This window comes from Canis lupus, chromosome 28, assembly GCF_048164855.1.
Source record: "Canis lupus baileyi chromosome 28, mCanLup2.hap1, whole genome shotgun sequence".
NCBI lineage: Eukaryota > Metazoa > Chordata > Mammalia > Carnivora > Canidae > Canis > Canis lupus.
In genome coordinates this window covers 28,242,460-28,260,830 of record NC_132865.1, presented here as the reverse complement: position 1 = coordinate 28,260,830, position 18,371 = coordinate 28,242,460, and the positions used below count along the sequence as shown (strand labels likewise).

General features: G+C 38.6%; 1 long non-coding RNA gene across 1 annotated transcript in view; it reads left to right on the top strand.

Annotated features, from left to right (window-relative positions):
* Nucleotides 1-14,390, top strand: part of LOC140620348 (uncharacterized) — a 57,667-nt gene extending 43,277 nt beyond the window's left edge. Inside the window, exon 2 of the long non-coding RNA XR_012020157.1 lies at nt 10,403-14,390. This is a non-coding gene — a long non-coding RNA (uncharacterized lncRNA). The remainder of the gene's footprint in view (nt 1-10,402) is intronic.
* Nucleotides 14,391-18,371: the final 3,981 nt, after the last annotated feature.

Here is an 18,371-nt window from a genome sequence, read left to right as displayed (position 1 = left end):
GAAATTCATATGTCAAAATATCTGGTACAAAGCATGTGATATTGCAAGACTGTCAAAGAGGAAAAGTCATGGCTATCTGCAGCTATTAGAAAAAAGTTTCTAGAAAGATGTGAGATTTGAAATAAAACTGTAAATACTGATAGGATTCAGATAAATAGAGGAAATACGTTCAGCTGGACTGTCCAGCTGAATGAAGCATTGCTACTTATATCCTGTATAACTTTAGCCGGTAGGCTGAAACATGGCAGGATCTGCCAAAGTAGAGAAAAAATGTGACGACCATCCTTAGGCTAAAGGGGCAATGGTAGGAATAACTAGGGCATCTGTGGAATGGGAAGGAGATCGGATGAGGTAGTGAGTGCTAAGGGAAGGACATTTGAATAGGTTAGGGGGCGTCATAGTCTTGGTTCCGATTTGTTCTGAGGAAAGATGGAGAACTGTCATGGTTTTCTTTCACCCCTATGGGAATAATAGAAACAATAATCTCCCTGGCCTCTAAATTCTGTACTGGAAACAGCATCACTGAAAAAGAACATTCTCTGCCATCTCACCCTAATACATTTCTTTGTTTCCTAACCCCTGAAGACAAGATTTTGTTTTTCTTTGACTTCAATCTCTTTTATTGGAATTCCAGTCCATTTGCTCTCTTGTCTTTCCTCCAAGAAGGTGGAAAATCAATTTCACTATTTTTCAATACAGTCCTAGTTCGATATTTTAATCTATTCTTAATTTCTGAATGGTATCATTGGAAACTAGTTTTATTTATCTTGTAATAGAAATCTAACCACCCCTGTCACCTTACCACACTTTCCTTTTTGAGGGGGGGTTGAGCAACAAACACACCACGTATCATTTTAATGAAAAAAAAATCTGTCAAACTGATTAAGCTTCCTGTGGATTGATTCAGTTGGCTGAATTTTATACATTTCAGAAACCAGTTATTTTGGTGACATGCAAATGCAGTCTGAATTTTGGTCTCAGAACTGCTGAGTTTGGGAAAGACTTCTGAAAGACCTAGTCAAGCATTTGCTTTTAGCTGTTGCACTTATGAGGATCTGTTCCAGATAAAACTAAGTGACATTGTGTTGAGAGTGATCCTGACACGCATTAAGATGAAAAATAATCGTCAATCTTATGATTCCTGCTGTTACCACAGTTAATTATGGGCTTGTGATTGGTCAGCATTAAACAAGCTCTTCCAAAGTGAACTGAGTTATAATGCATTCCTCCAACTCCTGACTTCTTAACATCAAGGTAATCCTCAAGAACACAGTCCGTATATGGATTGGTTTGCATTCGGGGAGGCGTTTGCACGTCAGGGATTGATAAGTGCATGAAAGTGTCAGTTATTTCTCACCCAACAAAGAGACTGGAGAATTTCTGTCTCTCTAAATTTTGTTGGGTTTAGAAGAAAATTAATAATAGCATCCACTTAGGATCTGATACAGCATTTTTGTATATGCTGGTTTCCAATTTGAGAATTTGCATTTTTGTTTTGTCTTCTTCAAATCAATAATGAGGCATGCTGTCCAGGGTCCTGCAATCCATGTCATCTGTTAGGGCCAGGCTGAAATAAAACAAAACTTGGAAAGTCTTCCCACAATGCTGCAATAGCCAGTGGTGGTCACTAGCATTTTTTTTTTCCTTTAAATGCCAAGATTGAACTTCCTTGACATTGAACCTCATATTGCAGGGTATTTTAAGTTGTTTATCTAGAATCTGACACACTTTAACCTACATAGTTCTGGTGATAATTGCTGAATTTCCAAATTAATAGGAAAACTGGCACAATACTAGATAATATCAGAGTTTGTTATTTGTGAAGTGCCAATTTTCTGTAATTAGAGAAAATTGCTAATTATCACTGGAACTATTCATTAATATTTAAAGGAAGATAAAAATTAATAGAAATGCTTTTTTAGTGGCTGAAATTTTTAGCGGCTACCTGCTGTCATCCTTTTGATGAATCCAGCTCTTTGTGTCCTAGCAAACAACTGGGCAGTTGTGAGGAAGGCAGAAGTAGCATTGTATTTGCAAATGTTGTGATGGAATGTTTAAAATGAAAGACTTATGCAACACTTAACTAGTACTTCCAGTGTTCCAGTGCAAACTGGGAAAGTCTCAGACCGAATCACTTAATACCAGTACCTTTTTCTGTGAGGTCAAAGTGGCCCTGTCTTGCTAAATAAAGGGCACACTCCTCTACATTTATTTAGTGTTATGAAAAGGGGCATTTCTTCACGAGCTTTGCCTATAGCAATGCTAATTATTGCCATTATATCACATAATTTTGGCCGTATGAGATGATACGAGCAAGAGCTTTGAAAATGAGCCACCCTTTTCAAAGTTTACAGAACGTTTACCACAGGTAGCCTTAAAAGCCTTATTTCGAAACAAGTTTTTAAACCAAAAATAAAAATACGCACACGTGTAAGTGATGTTTGAAAGCTTTTAATTGTAATTTTTTTCTCTTTTTAAAGAAAAGTGTAATATATGTACTTATTAGCCTACAGGAAATACCAGAAAAATGATAAACTTTTTTTTTTAATTAAGCCAAGGGTGTTTTAAAAAGTCATTATGAGATAGCGAATTATTCATTTCTTCCATCAAACATTTCCTGAGCCTCTATCCTGAGAAAGGTGATTGGGCAGCTATAGGAGACTACAGGCTTCTTGGAATAGATGGATTGAAAAGGAAGAAAACAAAGTTGGCAAAGAAACTGGTGATCTAGGGTCAGGATGAAGCTGAAATGAGCTTGTCTGCAGGGAATAGACCAAGAAGACGGAGTGATAAGTGATTAAAGCAATGCCAGTGAACTTGGGGTCAGGAAGAAGGTGAACACAGTTAGGGGACCAGTGTGGGTGATAAGCTGAGAAATTGGAAAAGGTGTCCTTGGCTGAATGGAGCCATGGACATAATTCAGTTCAATTCGGTGCAGTATTGATTGAGTTCCTACTAGGTGTTGAATGTAGTCCATCCATAACTTTGAAAAACAGAGAAAGAAAAATTGGTGAATACACATGAAATTTTACCTGTGGTATCAAATATTCTGTTTTTTTAATTTTAGTTAGTGGTACTGATGACCACAAGTCATCATTGATGGATGTTAGTGCTTCGCAACTTAGGTCTTCCCATGCATGAATAACATCTTGTAGTGGGAAGGAATCTTAGACATAAACCATGCTGAAATCCCTGAAAGTAGTTCCTTCAGGAAAGGTAATGCTTATGAGGATTATATTGGATTATGGAAGCCTTTTTAACATTTATGAAAATGTCTGGCTCAAAAACCCCGTCGTGTGTCCACTGTACTAGTCAGTCAGTGTTCTCAGACACTGTGACTGATATATGGAAAGAAGATATGAGGTAACTTACAAAAACTTCACCAGCCAGAGAACTATGCTTAGCTGCTTATATAGCCAGGAATGGAGCCTGGTGGAGAGATCACTGCCGCTGGGCACTAAATCCTGAGACTTACTTCTGATAGCACAGAACTGGGAGCCCGAAGCTGCCCCTAAAACACAACCACCACTGCCTGGATGCTGCATGGTGGCTACACAATTCCCCCCATTCAAGCCCTGAGTATGGCCAGTGCACCATCTGTGCTGTGGCTGTGAGGACGGCACACTGTGCCAACCAAGGGATGATTCTCAAACTGTAGGCAGAGAGTTCAGAAATTGGGGAGTTGACAAGAGTAGCAAAGTGATCACTGGCGTCCCCCTTAACTCCTTACTCCCTGCCTTCTCACTCTTAGACTCAAGCAAAGCCCAGTCCTCTAAATCTGTTACTTTTCCAAGGTGCTCTATGATGGGTAGGGAGTTAGGAGTAGGAGTAAGAATATCAAGGACATAATTTTCAAAAATGAGAAAGTGACAACAGCAACACAGTATTTGAGACTGACTGTGTTTAGCCTCTGTGAAGAACTGGAAGTCAACCTTTTTTTTCCCCCAAGTGCTCAGAAATCATTGGCATTAACAAAAGAGAAGGTGGATTTATAATGGTTTGTCCAGCATTACATTGCAGAACTGTATTTATTTCGGATGCCAGAGTTCCAAACTTCTTCTCATCTCCTGAACATGCATGATGAGACCCACTGGCCAAAATAATCATAAGAAATATGGGATATACCTGGTCGTGCTGTTTCTCTACAACAGCATCACAGATTTGTAATGATAGACCCAGATAACAGTCATAATGCAAAATTCATCTAGTGCTCAGTGGGTTTCAAGGCAACATTCTGAGCACTTTATGTGAATTAACTCAAGCAATCTTTGCAACTGCCCTCGGAGAAGGGGATGCTAGCACATTTGACACGTGAGGACATTGAAACAAGAAAGAGTAGTTACCTACCCAGGATTCCCCATTTCATACATGGCCAAGGCCAGGCTGGAAGCCAGGGCGACTGACTCCAAAGCCCACAGTCTGACCCACTCAGCGCAGCCGCCTGTTAGAAAATTGGACACGGTGTTTCTCTCCGGTTTCTCTAAGGTGGATCAGAAGTAGCATTCCTGCAGTAAGGGTGCTTTTGCTCTGGTGGTTGCCACTTAGCTGAAATGAGAAGCCATTTTACTGTGCACCAGTAAAGAAAAATACGTTGACCCTCTTTCCCCCCCTCTTAGTACAATCCCAATTGCAGAGAGCAATGTGACTATCCAGTGTGAAAAATATTCCAAGCATCTCAGCTGATAAATTCTAATGGGGCTCTGATGCCTTTTGTGACTTTGCTTGGATTCGTTTAGTACACCAAGCATAAACTGCTTAAATCTTTTACATACAACCATTCTATTGCCTATTAATTAGAACCGTCTTTTAATTGCACTGGTGCTCCAGAATTAAGTCTGTATAGTTACAGGGATAGGATCCCCTGGGGGAAAAATTTCTTTATAGGAAGCAAGAGATGTTAAAAACAACAGAAGCAACAAACAATAAGACTCTCAATAACATCCACCAAACACCCCCACAAAAATATTCCTAAATCATTTGAGGATAAAACTCCATTTTCCTAGCTGCAGATTAAAATACACTTGATGCTAAGCCTCTTTCCACGCCCCCGCTGGGTTGTGATGTCGCTCAAGTTATCTTTCTGTGTCTTCGGCTCCCTGTTCTTTAAAACTCACTTCCCTCGCCATGATGTGGCTGGTACCCTCCTTCTGTTTTCAGACTCTCTCCTCCGTCAAAACAGGAAAAGATCACACATCAGTCTTTTCCATTTGATGGATAGGTTCTATTTCTTAATTCACTGATTAACCGTTACCTCATCCAAGCATTTGCATTTTGGGTCATTTCGGCTCTCAGTGACTAAAGTTAATGTCAGCTATTGACAGAGGGTGGGGAAATCTGATCCAAGGCAGGAAGGACTGAAATCATTCAAAGGTCCTGAAGGTAAACTTGACTTAACATTTTTGGGTGATGTCTGGATTAGGTAGTGGAAAGGTTTATAACCTTTCTCCCTGGTCTCCTGAGGAGGCCTTCCCCTAGGGTAAAAAGAGACAGTGAGCAAAGGTTGACAAAGACTTGGTCATGGTCCTCAGTTGCTGGTGGGCCTGGGACCTCAGGTGCTCCTGCCTTCTCCTGCTTCCCCCAGGCCTTCTCCCTTCACAGAGCCCAGCCTCCTTTCCTGGCTCCCTTCCACCCCCACCTCAGCCATCCCTCTGATTCCCCCTCCCTCTCACCAAAAATGCCCAGAAGTACGTATGCTGATTGTCATTAAAGGTATTTTGGGTTATCTTATGAAATTGGACGTGTATTCGTTAGTGGACGTATGACTCTATTCAGTTCTGCTTTGGATAAAGCTGCCTTGGAAAATAATCCTACAAGCATCCTAATACTGCAATCTGTGTCCTATATTTCAATAGTATTAGCTCCTTCCTCTGGAGCTCTGAGTCAGGCTTTTTATAGTTCACATAACCTAGATTTGTGAGTCACTATGTACAATAAATAGCATTCCCACTGCTACCGCGTGTCTTGGAATCAGTGCCAGGTGTGACGGCCGTTGATGCCCTGCCTGCTGATGACGAATGTATTCTAGAATCATGTTCTTCTGAGGCCTCAGTTTCCTCATCTCTAGAATGAGAGATGGGTTGGTAGTTTTCTAACACTTACTTGTAATCTGTGGCATGTCTTTAGCTTACTTTTTATGCAAAGTGAGAACTTTTAAAGAACTTAAATTTTAGCTCACACCATAGATAACCCATTTTGCTTTATTTTGTTTCAGGTTGAAGCTCATGCTAAATCAGAAATGAGGAAAGAGCAAAGGATACAAAGCTGGCGGGAAATCCTGGGCCACATGCTCTAGTTCCCAGTTCCAAATAAAGAGAAAATGGGCAGAGCAAAGGGGCAAATAACGAAAGATCTATTTGCTCACATTGTACTCCCATCCTCTGAAACATGTTGATAAAGCCCTGGAGACATCATTAATTTCTCTTGCTACTTTCCTCAAGCCTGAGTGGCCAGCCTTGAAAAGATGTGGCACTCTGTTACTACTCTAGGGCCCATAATGGCCTACAAGAAATTGAAAGTGAAGTTAATACCCAAGGAACAAATGAAAGCTGCCTGTCTGTGGCAGAATGTTCCAGCAGAGCAAGGGTGACTGCTGGGATAGTCTGTGGGCCAAGGTTAGACAGGCTGACATTGAAGAGCCCTTGTCTCTGTGATTCTCTGATTGTCAACAAAACACAACACACACTTGATAGCGACATTTTCTTGTTTGCTTTGTTTAGTCTGGTCTCCCTTGCCTCTTCTGTTCCCTTATCTTGGCTCTGTGTTTTAAGGATCAATTTGTTGTATGCACCTTCTTTTCCATCTTTTCAACTTCCATTCAGCTCATTTGTTTTCCCATTTCTCTTTCTTTCGTCTTCTAGCTATTAAGGAATCTGTCATATGTCAGCCCCCAAAGGCCCAAGTGGCAGCTCCTTCAATTCATGGAATGCCTAATTTTGCCCGCCTCTTTGGAGATGGGGCTAGGATTCTTTAAAAAAGAAAAAAAGAATCCCTGTTACTGCCTGTTTATATCCCTAAGGCTCAAATAATTAAAAAGCATATTGTTTGAGGAAAGATAGTTTCTAGTGAGCAATACACAAGAAAGAAAATCTGGTTTTCCCAAGTGAAATTCCTGACAAACCATGAACTCTATGGAAAGAACATCTCTCTGTGATGACCAAGATATCATGTCCCTACAAGCTGACACCATAGAAGAGCCTTTGTGCATAAATAAACTGTATGCTAATAAAACAATATTTATGATTCAGCCTTTTTTCCCCACTTTTAAGTATCAAGCTATATCCTGGAGGAACAAAAATAAAAGAAGTTGATGTCTACAATATAACTATTAAGGGGAAATTTGCTCCACTGTTATTTGGATGTAATTGGTACTGAGCATCACAATGCACTTGTAATTGGGTCTGTACTTGTTCACTTCAAGGGTTCCATGCTATTTCTACTTGAACCCATTTTTTTGATACCGTTCAGCTCAGCAGTGCCAGCTAACTCTTGTTATGCAGTTGAAAAACTGTGGCCATTAAAAATAGGATACGGTGTGATTTTGTTTTGCAGCACTGCATGGAAAATCAGTTGCTGTTCATAACAGCTCTGTGGTTGGTTGATTTAAAGCAGGGGGGTGACTTGGAATTGACAAGCAGACAGTTTGTGAAAAGGGATATTGTATCTTTAAGGCTTTCTGACTGATTGTGTTTAACTGCGCCACGCAGCAGGCAGTAATTAGGCTGTAGCTTCACCGAGAGGCTTAAAGCACTGGCTCTGGTTCTCAGTTCTCCAGATTTTTTTTTTTTAAGCACAAACATTTTTTTGGATTTGAGTACATGATAATTTTTTTAAACTGTGAGTGAATGTGTGAGTGAGCAAATGAAAAGCCAACCTTAGAGGCTTCCTGTGCAGACCGTCTCTGAGGACCACCCTGTGCCGAGATGGGCTCTTGGGAGACTGGGTGGCTGCCCTGGGAAGCAGTGAGAACTATGATAGGAGCATATGACGTGACTCCTGGAGAAGGTCAAGGTGCTCTTGAAATGAAAGGAAGGCAGTTCTTATAATGTGACATGGTTTCTTCCTGGCCCAGTTCACAATGTTAATGAGACTAGTTGAAGTATGCTTCTAAGATTAATAGACAAATGCCTAATAGTTTGTATTTGGGGGAAAGAGAAATTTTTTCTTTACCTAGGCTATTAAGTAGAAAAGAAACTATGTTGTAGAAGCAAATTGAAGAAGCCATTAGCTTAAGAAATGTTTTCCATTCACTGCTCTGCCTCCCTTACTACCTCCCTTAACACCTTAAATGTCCCACTGCTTTTTTTGGAAAGTAGCAAATATTGTCAATTTGTTATTATTTGGTAAAGACCGAGTTTCAAGTTTTCCAGGCATTTGTTATCACAGAGGAGCAGTTGACAGATTTTACATTGACCTTATAAAAAAACGAATGTTCAATTACTGTTGGATTGACCACGGTAACTGTCTTCATTATCAATCAGGCAACAGTGCTGAGTCCCAACTGTGTGCAAGATGCTATGCTAGGTGCTGTGAGAGATAAAAATTGTTCTGGAATAGTAATTGAGATCTTTCCTGACACTATGTACAAACTTTTCTTCCTCTTGCTAATTATATGGGTAAGTTATTCTATATAGATTTGCGTACCATTTAATTCTTAAATTGGTATGGTGTTCTTTTTTTCTTATTGAGTGAATTCCTTTCTTTTAAACTTATCTTTCTTTGTTACTGATGCCCATAAAGTATCTTTACTTATCCATTTGAACACTTATGTATATTGCAAATGTGTACAAATTATAGACATTTTTGGTTTTAAATAATAGCTCCTCATATTTGTGAATCACCTCGTGTGTTTTACCACTCATTATGTCATTTGGGTCTTCCTCCATCATTCCGAGGGTGGTAGGGCAGGTGATATTAGCACTTTTAGAAGCTCACGAGTTGGGCAGGGAAACAGGCTGGGAATAGGAGTCAGGTTTGTTGGCTCTGTACTCTTCTCACTATAACACGTTTCTATATTCAATCCCAGAATGAAGCATCTGCTCATTTAAGGATAATGGAAATATTTTGGGATAACTTCACCATATTGAAGCATGGATTAAAAGTCAAAGATAAGCTACCAGAAGGGGATTCTGATTCTTAAAAGTTGCTCCTACCAGTTTTAAGCCAATGTCTGTCCTTTCTCTATAAAGTTTCAAGCATTTAGAAGCACTCTCTACTCTTGGTTTTGATTTTTTTTTTTTTGGACTGCCTTAAAGATAAATTACTTTAATCTGTAGGCTAAGTTGCATTGATGTATTTATCTTTCTCAACATGCTTTGTCCTAAGGTCCATACTCCTTTGAAAGATTTGATCTAAATAAATTATAAATGTGTATCAAAATCTATTTGATATTAGCATAAACACATTCCAAATACATTCCATCATTGCTTCGAAAAAAACAAAGGTGAATTCCATTCTGTAGTTCAAATTTTAAATGTATGTGAGTACTTTTATATATGCCTATGCCTAAATGTTGAGGTCAATATTTCTATAAATTCCTAAGGTTGGTTCATTTTGTGGTGTTGATAAATGCTCCTTGGAATTAGGATGTACAGAAGATCAAAGATTAAATTGCAATTTTTTTTCCAAAGTGACAATGAGCCTAATTCACTGTCAGTTAATGCCAGGTGTTTCTCCCCCTAGTATTAAGTTCTTCAAAACAGTGGCTGCATAGGACACCATTCACAGAGGCTTAGCGCTGGGGAGAAAATGATTACATTAAATCGAATGATATGAATAATTCATGACATCACATTTTGTAATCCTGGTGTTAAGCATAAAACCAGTGGTTTATTTTTCAGCAAAATGTTTTTGTATCATTTTAGATAGTGCATAATGCAAAACAATAACTGCATACATAATGCAAGAAGGATGGTGGTGAATAGGGTCCTTAATAGTGCTTGCAGCATCATCTGGGGTGTGATCACAATAAACACATTTTGAGCCAATGCCCATGGGTGCCCAATGCTTGCTGGAATCTTCTGAGTCCAATAGAATGGCTGCCTTTTAATTTGTTTTTGAATATTACACCTGACCTTTACCATGGATCTGAAAGTCAGTCCTTGTATATTGCTAGAACTACAAATCCTTTTGTCCCCTTCCCTTTCAGTTTACTAGAAGGGCAATTCTACTGGGGGTAAATAGCCGATTTTTAAAATGACGTTCGATTTTCCAACATGGAGTTGGAAACACTAAGAAAATCTATACAATCTGAACTTATATTATTTAATAAAGAACTTTAAATGTTCTGGGATAAAATGCCAATTATTTAGCAATTCAGCCAGGTACATATTAGTAATGTCATTTACATCTATGAGACTACATAAGCTATTCCTTGTCTTATTTGACTCTTCTCCCTATTTTTTAGAGAAATCATCTTTTTAAAAATAATTATCAAAGGAGATTGGAGATGGCCCTGCAACCTTCATGAAGCAGTTTCCAGGTCATGTACATTGTACCAATACTCTAACATGAGTCTGATTATTCTGCTGCATTTTGGGCTGAAATAATTGTGTACCTGGACCATCTGCGGCTGCCTTTTCCAGCACCTTCCTGTGGACAGCTCCAGGGCACTCTCTGGAAGCCAGAATGGACTCCTGCTGATTCGCCCACATATTTGTCTTGAATGAAAGAATGGCGTATGCCAGTGGATTTCAAAGCTTTTCACAAAACATCTCCATATCTGAAGTCTCAAGAGTTTATGTCAAGCATTTGTATTACTTACCACTAATTAAATATACCATCCGTGTTTTACAACATGAACACATCTGCTGATAATGTTGTAACTTGTATTATTATTTACTTGAGATAATACATTAGAAATTAATGGTTGGTCAGTAACCTTGAAATCCTGGCCTATCTATAATAGATATTAATGGTCATGTGTATAGAAAATAGTTTTCTTTTAAACATTTCTTACAAAAGGATAATTTGAAGGCATGTTCAAGTGTTTTATTTCACCATATTTATTTACCATGATGCCAAAAATATTGTTTAAATTCCTATTGTTAAGATTTTGAGCAGACTGCCAAAATGGGTAGATTATGGTAATATCCTTAGAGAAAAATCAAGAAATGTAGCATTTAGAAGTAAACTATGTTTTGCTAAGAATGTTTAATGGGGAAAAAAGCTTGATGACACAATTTTTAAAAAATGGAAATGAGAACACTGCATTGGATTTAAACCTAGAAATACTGAGATTCGTGATACATGGTAGTTTGAGATCTATTCCTCCTCTAGATCTAACTGAAAGTAGAAACCAAACTCCATAAAGAAATTGATATTCCCCTGAAGAGTACAAATTCTAAGTTAAACATACCAAAAAAAAAAAAAAAGAGTCATGACATGAATGCTTTGTCACCAAACACCTGCTCATCGTGTTTCTACCTATCCTAAGGCTCTAAAGCAGCTGCTCTGTGAGCAGCCAAGATCCCAGGGCTATTTCCTCCCCTGTTTCTTCTCTGGTTTATGGGAACAGTAACTGCTTTGTGGTATTGCTTATCAAGAACAAGAGAAGAATTGTGCATAATGTAATTCCAATTCTAAATACAGAGAACAATTAAAAAATTGCTAAAACAAAAATCTATTTATCCAAATAGCAACTATTTCCATTTTTTCCCTTTGTTATATACAATTATGCTATAATGGATAAAATAAGACACAAGTTCCAGTGCCAATTTGGCCACTTATTAGCTGTGGGAATTTGGGGAAATCAATGGATAACCCAGAACCTGATCTGCCTCCTCTGTAAAATGGGACTAGAGAAGACATCTTGGGTTTCCTATGGAAAAGTAAATGAAACAATGCACCAGACAATATTTTGTAATAAGTCCCCACAAAAATAAAAATTATTCTGACCTATTTAAAGAGTTCCCTTTCCTTGTCAGTTAATAGGTTATAAAAAATTTACTTTAAAAATTAAATTTGTTCAAAAAGAAAAAAGAAGCCAAACCCATTAGGAGGTTCATGTGTATCTTTAAATAATCTTTTAAGCAAGCCAAATCAGTGATGTGGGCTTTCATGTGTGTCTTGCTTTCCCACACTTAAATGCATAACCTTGAAAGTAATAAAACTTGCTGAGTTGGCTATTTCCCTGCTTCCCCAGAACATATGTCAACTGAGCAACAGAGAATTAGCTGTAGCAAAAAGAAAGATAGTTCAGTGGAAGCTTGTTCAATAATTAATCCGCTGAGTAACTGTATGAATATTTGATAAATATTTAGTCAACTACGTGTATCATGCAGCACTGGTTGCATACCAAAAGATTTGCAAAGGTAAAAACTGCCGGTCATAGGCATCAAAGATGTCCAGACTTCTAGCTCACAGGTCAGAGATGTGGAAATTATTCCACATAATACAAACCCAGAAATATTAATCCATGACTATCCACATGATGCTACTCTGGGAGGGTGAGAGGAGGCCATTACCTTGCTCTCCACAGTTCTTTTAAAGTGTATTTGGCATCACATTTTAATTTAATAGCAGCTCGCCTGCCCATGTGTGTGAGGTAAAATATTCTGATGCATACATGAAATGGAATTGTAAAATAAAAACCCTGTGTCCCCTTGAAATTCGCACTATGGTGCTGGGAAAGCATTGGTGGGTGATCCACTGCTATATGTTAAATGGAAATAGAATTTGCTTCAGTATCTGGAGACCAGGCATTTGAGTTTAACTTAATAAACATTTATTAATTCCCTAGGATGTTCAATGCACTGTGCATAAAAAGAAGAGAGGCTAACGTGTGTGTGAATCTTTCAAGAGCAGGAAATGTAAAAATTAAATCTGTGTGGCAAATTCAGTAAATAAAAATAAGATGATCTCTGATTTCTGGAAAGATCGTATTTTGCAGTTAGAATTTAAAAGTTTCAATTTTCTGATCTAGTTAATCACTCATAAATTTTGTTCTGACATGAATTCTTAGTTAAATCCTCACAAATTCTTAAAAACCTCTCCAGAGAGTTCACAATCTCTTTTTGTAGAAGTACACATGCCACCTTTTCACTTCCAGGTCCTCAGCTTTCTTGGGGTGGGTATGAACTGTTACAAACAGAAAGTGGGAGTGGCTGCTCTTCTTGGCACCCCCTGCTGGCCAGAGTAGCACTAATGATGGCACCAGAGAGGCCTCAGCTTTTCTTTTCCAGCCCATATGAACTGTTGCCATGGCAGCCACAGAAACAAAAAAGAAGGGAGCCCAGGGGCTGCAGCATGTAGAAGAAAGAGATGACCCAAATGAGGCTCTGGAATGGAATGCCTAGGATTTCCCCTCAAACAGAAAAGATTGACCTTGGAGGGAACTGTTCTACCTGGGTGTATTCACAGGAACCATGTTCTATTCCTTAATTATGGTTCCTTGTCCATACCACTGTATTTTGATTCTCTGTTTCCCTATTATATGCTCCTTTACACATGACCAATAAACTGAAAAAAAAAAAAAAACGGAACAAAGGCAAACAAAGTGATAGTAGGAAATGTCTTTTACAATATTAGAAGCAGTTTATGGATCAGAAAACTTAATATTGTTAAGATGGCAATGGTCCCTAATTGGATTTATAGATAGAATGCCATCCCTATTGGAATCCCAGTTGGCTTCTTTGTAGAAATTGGCAAGCTGATTCTAAATTGTAAGAGATTTACAATTGTAAAAGATTCAAAGTAGCTAAAACAATCTTGAAAATTAGTGAAATGGAAGGACTCTCACTTCCTGATTTCCAAACTTAACTCCAAAGCAATAGTAATAGAGATAGTGTGCTGTTACAAGGACAGACATATAAATTGATAGAATAGTTGAGAGACCAGAAGTAACTCATGCATCAATTGTCAACTGATTTTCAACGAAGGCATCAAAATCAAATAATGGCCAAAATATAATCTTTTGAACAAACGGATAGCTACATGAGAAAGAATGAAGTTAGACCCTTACCTCACACCATATGCTCAAATTAATTCATAAAAGATCAAAAACCCAAATGTAAGAACTAAAACTATAAAAATCTTAGAATGAAATATAGGACTAAATATTCATGATACTAAAAGCATGAACAACAAAAGAAAAAAAGATAAATTGGACAACATCCAAATGAAAATCATTTGTGCTTCAAAGGACATTATCAACAAAATGAAAAGGGAATCCAAAAAATGGGAGGAAATATTTACAAATCATACAGCCAACATTAGGCTTATGTGTAGAATATACAAGTAACTACAACTCAATAAAGACATAACCCAATCAATAATGGGCAAAGGACTTGAATAGATACTTCTCCAAAGAAGATATAAAAATAGAGAATACACACAGAAAGAGATGCTTGGCAGCATTAGTAATAAGGGAAATGCAAATCAAAATGGCAATGAGATATCGCTTCACACCAACCAGGAGGGTTAGAATTAATAATAATAATAATAATAATAATAATAATAAATCAGATAACAAATGTCAGTGAGAATGTGTAGAAATCAGAAACTTTATATGCTATTTGTGGAAATCTGAAATGATACAGATATTTTGGAAGACATTCCGGCATTCCTTAAATGGTTATTACAGAGTTATCATATGACCCAGAAATTTGATTCCCATGTATATTCCCAAGAGAAAAGGAAATATATATGTCTACACAAAAACTTGCACACAAATGTCTATGGCAGCATTATTCAGAAGCAGCCTGAAGGTGGAAACAATCCAGATGTCCATCAAGTAATGAATGGATAAACAAAATGTAGTATATCCATGCAATGGGATATCATCCAGTCATAAAAAGGCATGGGGTACTTGATGTATTCTACAGCATGGATGAATCTTGAAACCATAGTGCCAAGTGAAAGAAGCCAGTCACAAAAGACTACTTACATATCATATGCTTCTATTTGAATGGATGTCCAGAATAAGCACCTCTATGAAGATACAAAGCAGATCAGTGGTTGCTTAGGGCTGGAAGGGTTGGAGGATAGAAAGGTGATGTGATAGCATTTCTTTGGAGAGGATAAAAATGTTCTAAAATTGGCTGTGGTGATGTTTGCACATATCTATGAATATGCTAAAAACCATTGAAATGTACATTTTAAATGTGTGAATTTTATGATATTTAAATTATATCTCAATAAAGCTGTTAAAAAATGAAATGACTTTTACAATATTAGAATCAGTTTACTTGGAGAGAGGGCCAACTCTCATCGAAACTGTGTCTTCATGTTTCTACGATCTTTCCCAGACCTCTTCTTTGGAGCTCTGTTGTTTATGAGCAGCTGCCTTACCCACTACCCATCACCAGGGCTTTAGTCCCTTTGGTGTTTCCAGATGCAGACAGCTATCATTGGCGTTCGACCCCTTCTTGTCTAAAACTGCCTGGTTTCCTTGGTTTGAAGCTCTGCGCTTTCCAAGAAAACATTCAGCTTAGTTAATAGATCTGAATGAACAGAAGAGAAAAGGCTAGCGCTCCTTATGGTTCACATCTCCTCACAAATGCAGTACGTTTTAAATATGGCTTCTAAAGACTGTGTGACTAGAGACTATTTCCAAAGAGGCAAGAAAAGCTAAGAACACATTTTCTAAGTCTCCCTTGTACTTAGGGATGATCAGGTAACACAGTTGACATGGGTAGTGAGCTCAAAGGAGCTGCAAATCAGGGTATGTTTTTGCTTTCTTGATGGGAGGGGCAGACAAACTGACACAGTCCCTTTCTTTTTTAGTCTGCCTTGGATGTAGATGTGAGAGATGGCACTGTGGCATCCATCTTATCACCATCTTGTCACTCTGGTCATGAGAATAACAGATGTACTAGGTTTGACATCTGTGAGCCATTGAACCAGTATTAATAGCCGCTAGTGTTCAGACTTCTTGGTGGGAAAGAAGTGATTTGTTTAAGCTTCTCTTAATCAGGTGCTCTGTAAGTGGCAGGTAATAATAATAATTCCTGAAGCCTCATCTTTTTATCTTTACCGTCTAGTTCAAAAGAGATGGAGAGTGATCCCTGGGTGGCGCAGCGGTTTGGCGCCTGCCTTTGGCCCAGGGCGCGATCCTGGAGACCCGGGATCGAATCCCACGTCGGGCTCCCGGTGCATGGAGCCTGCTTCTCCCTCTGCCTGTGTCTCTGCGTCTCTCTCTCTCTTGCTCTCTCTCTCTTTCTGTGACTATCATAAATAAATAAAAATTAAAAAAAAATTTAAAAAAAAAGAGATGGAGAAATTCAGACTTTATTTTGGAAGGAGAATTAGGATAGAATAGTAGGAAACTGTTTGGGGGCAGATTGAGTCATACACAGAGCATATAAAGTATAAACTTCATGTTTGCCTAGGCAACCCACGGTTTATTTTTACTTTATTTTTTTTTAAGATTTTATTTATTTAATCATGAGAGACAGAGAGAGAGAGGCAGAGGCACAGGCAGAGGGAGAAGCAGGCTCCATGCAGGGAGCCCAATGTGGGACTTGATCCCGGGACTCCAGGATCACACCCTGGGCTGAAGGCAACACTAAACCGCTGAGCCACTCTGGCTGCCCAACCCACAGTTTATAATAGCTTTCCCCCTAATAATTATAGCTACATAAATATACTCTGTAGGAGTGCAAGGAGCAGAAAGAGAACTGAACCCAGAGTTGAAAGGCTGGATTCAAATCCTGCCTCTACTAATTAGCTGTCTTTACCTTTTCCTTACCATATTCCTAGCCCCCGGGATAGTGCTTGAGAAATGGTAGGTATATATTAGTAAAATCTAAAAAGAGTGGAAAACAGTTTTCTAAAAATTGTGAATATCATGTGTAAAATAGATACATATGCAACTAAATTTAGATTTAAAAAAATAAAAACAGCCATGTTGTACGTAACAATCACAGAATCATAAACTCTTGGCTAGCAGAGCCAGTTACAGGTGAGAAAACCAGGAATTTGAAAACCTAAGCTAACTGACATATTGTTGGCTCTCACTGTCCAACGTAAACACTAATAAAAAGGTAGACTGACTTTGAGGAAGTCAGGGAAAGGCGGAAGGATGAAAGACACCTGAATTACCGCAGCTTGGTGGGGAAGAGTGGTTCTCAGTGGTGACTGCTCGTTAGCATCACCCAGGAAGACTGTTCAGCACACAGATGCCAGTTCCACGCCCACACACATTCCGATTTAATTGGTCTGTGATGAGGCCCAGGCGTCTGATATGTTTTGAAACTTCACATTATTCTGATAAGCAGCCAGGCTTGAGTGTCACTGGCAAAGGGGGAAAAAGATACAGCCTTTGACAAAAGATGCCACTACGTTTGAATCAGCAATTGCTTGCTACTGATTTACTCACCTTGGCAGTTACTTATTGTCTATTAGCGTCAGTTTCCTTACCTGTAGAATGGGGATGATAATATCTGCTTCATAAAGATGTGAAGATTTTATGAGATGACAGAGATGCCATTCTTAACAGAGTGGTCATTTAATACTTAATAATTGCAAGGCATCCTTTCCATGTGTTCCCTGGTCACGCTTTGTTGCAGGTCATAAGGAAACCGGCAGCCTTGGGATTGATGAGTGGGAAGTTGGACAATAATGGGCTCACATGGTTTCTTCCTGGCTTTTGGTGGCACCATAGCATTATCAGTAGGATCTTAGTTTGTCCAATCCTCAGTTTTTAAATTTTGTTTCATTTTCTTTGCTGGAAATGCAGAGTTCTTACCAGTGAAGATTGAAAAGAATGGAGAGAGCATCTGAATTCCTGTTGCATGTCATCTTGAGTCTCCCTGGCTAAAGAATGCTCATTTTTAGAGTTTTAGGAAACTAGCACAAATTTTATTTTCATCTTTTTGCATGCTTCCAGGTCCCAGAATACCATTAAAATTCCCCTGCTAATAGCTAATATCGTGCCTGGCATGTAATCAATGCTCAAGAAATATATGTCTAATTGAACTGAGTTTTAAGATGGTCCTTTTTTGCTGACAGTTTTGTTTGTCTCACTGTTCCCACCTGGTAGTCTTCCAAGATTTGCAGATGAAAGCTTTACTTAGCAGTAAAAATCCAGGTGGCTATTGTTCACATTAGCAATACTAGCTCCCTGCCCCTTCACTCTCCAATATTAATTGTACTTTTTGGCCTAATTCAGTTCATTCTTTTAAAGCCTGGTTTACCCACCAGTTTTGTTCCTAGTTTGAAACCATCTGGCATGTATTCTTCTTCTTCTCTACTTATATCCTGGTGTACATATTCTCTTTAAACCTCAGAATATTCCTGGATCACCATCTTTTTTCTCTTCTTTCTTTTTCAGAAGAAGAGCACGTCCCCTGTTCCCATTTCCAGGTCTAAATGGAAAGTTCTGGGCCTTTTTCACCTTTGCCCCCTGTGCCTTCACCTCTGGAAGCAACTAATGC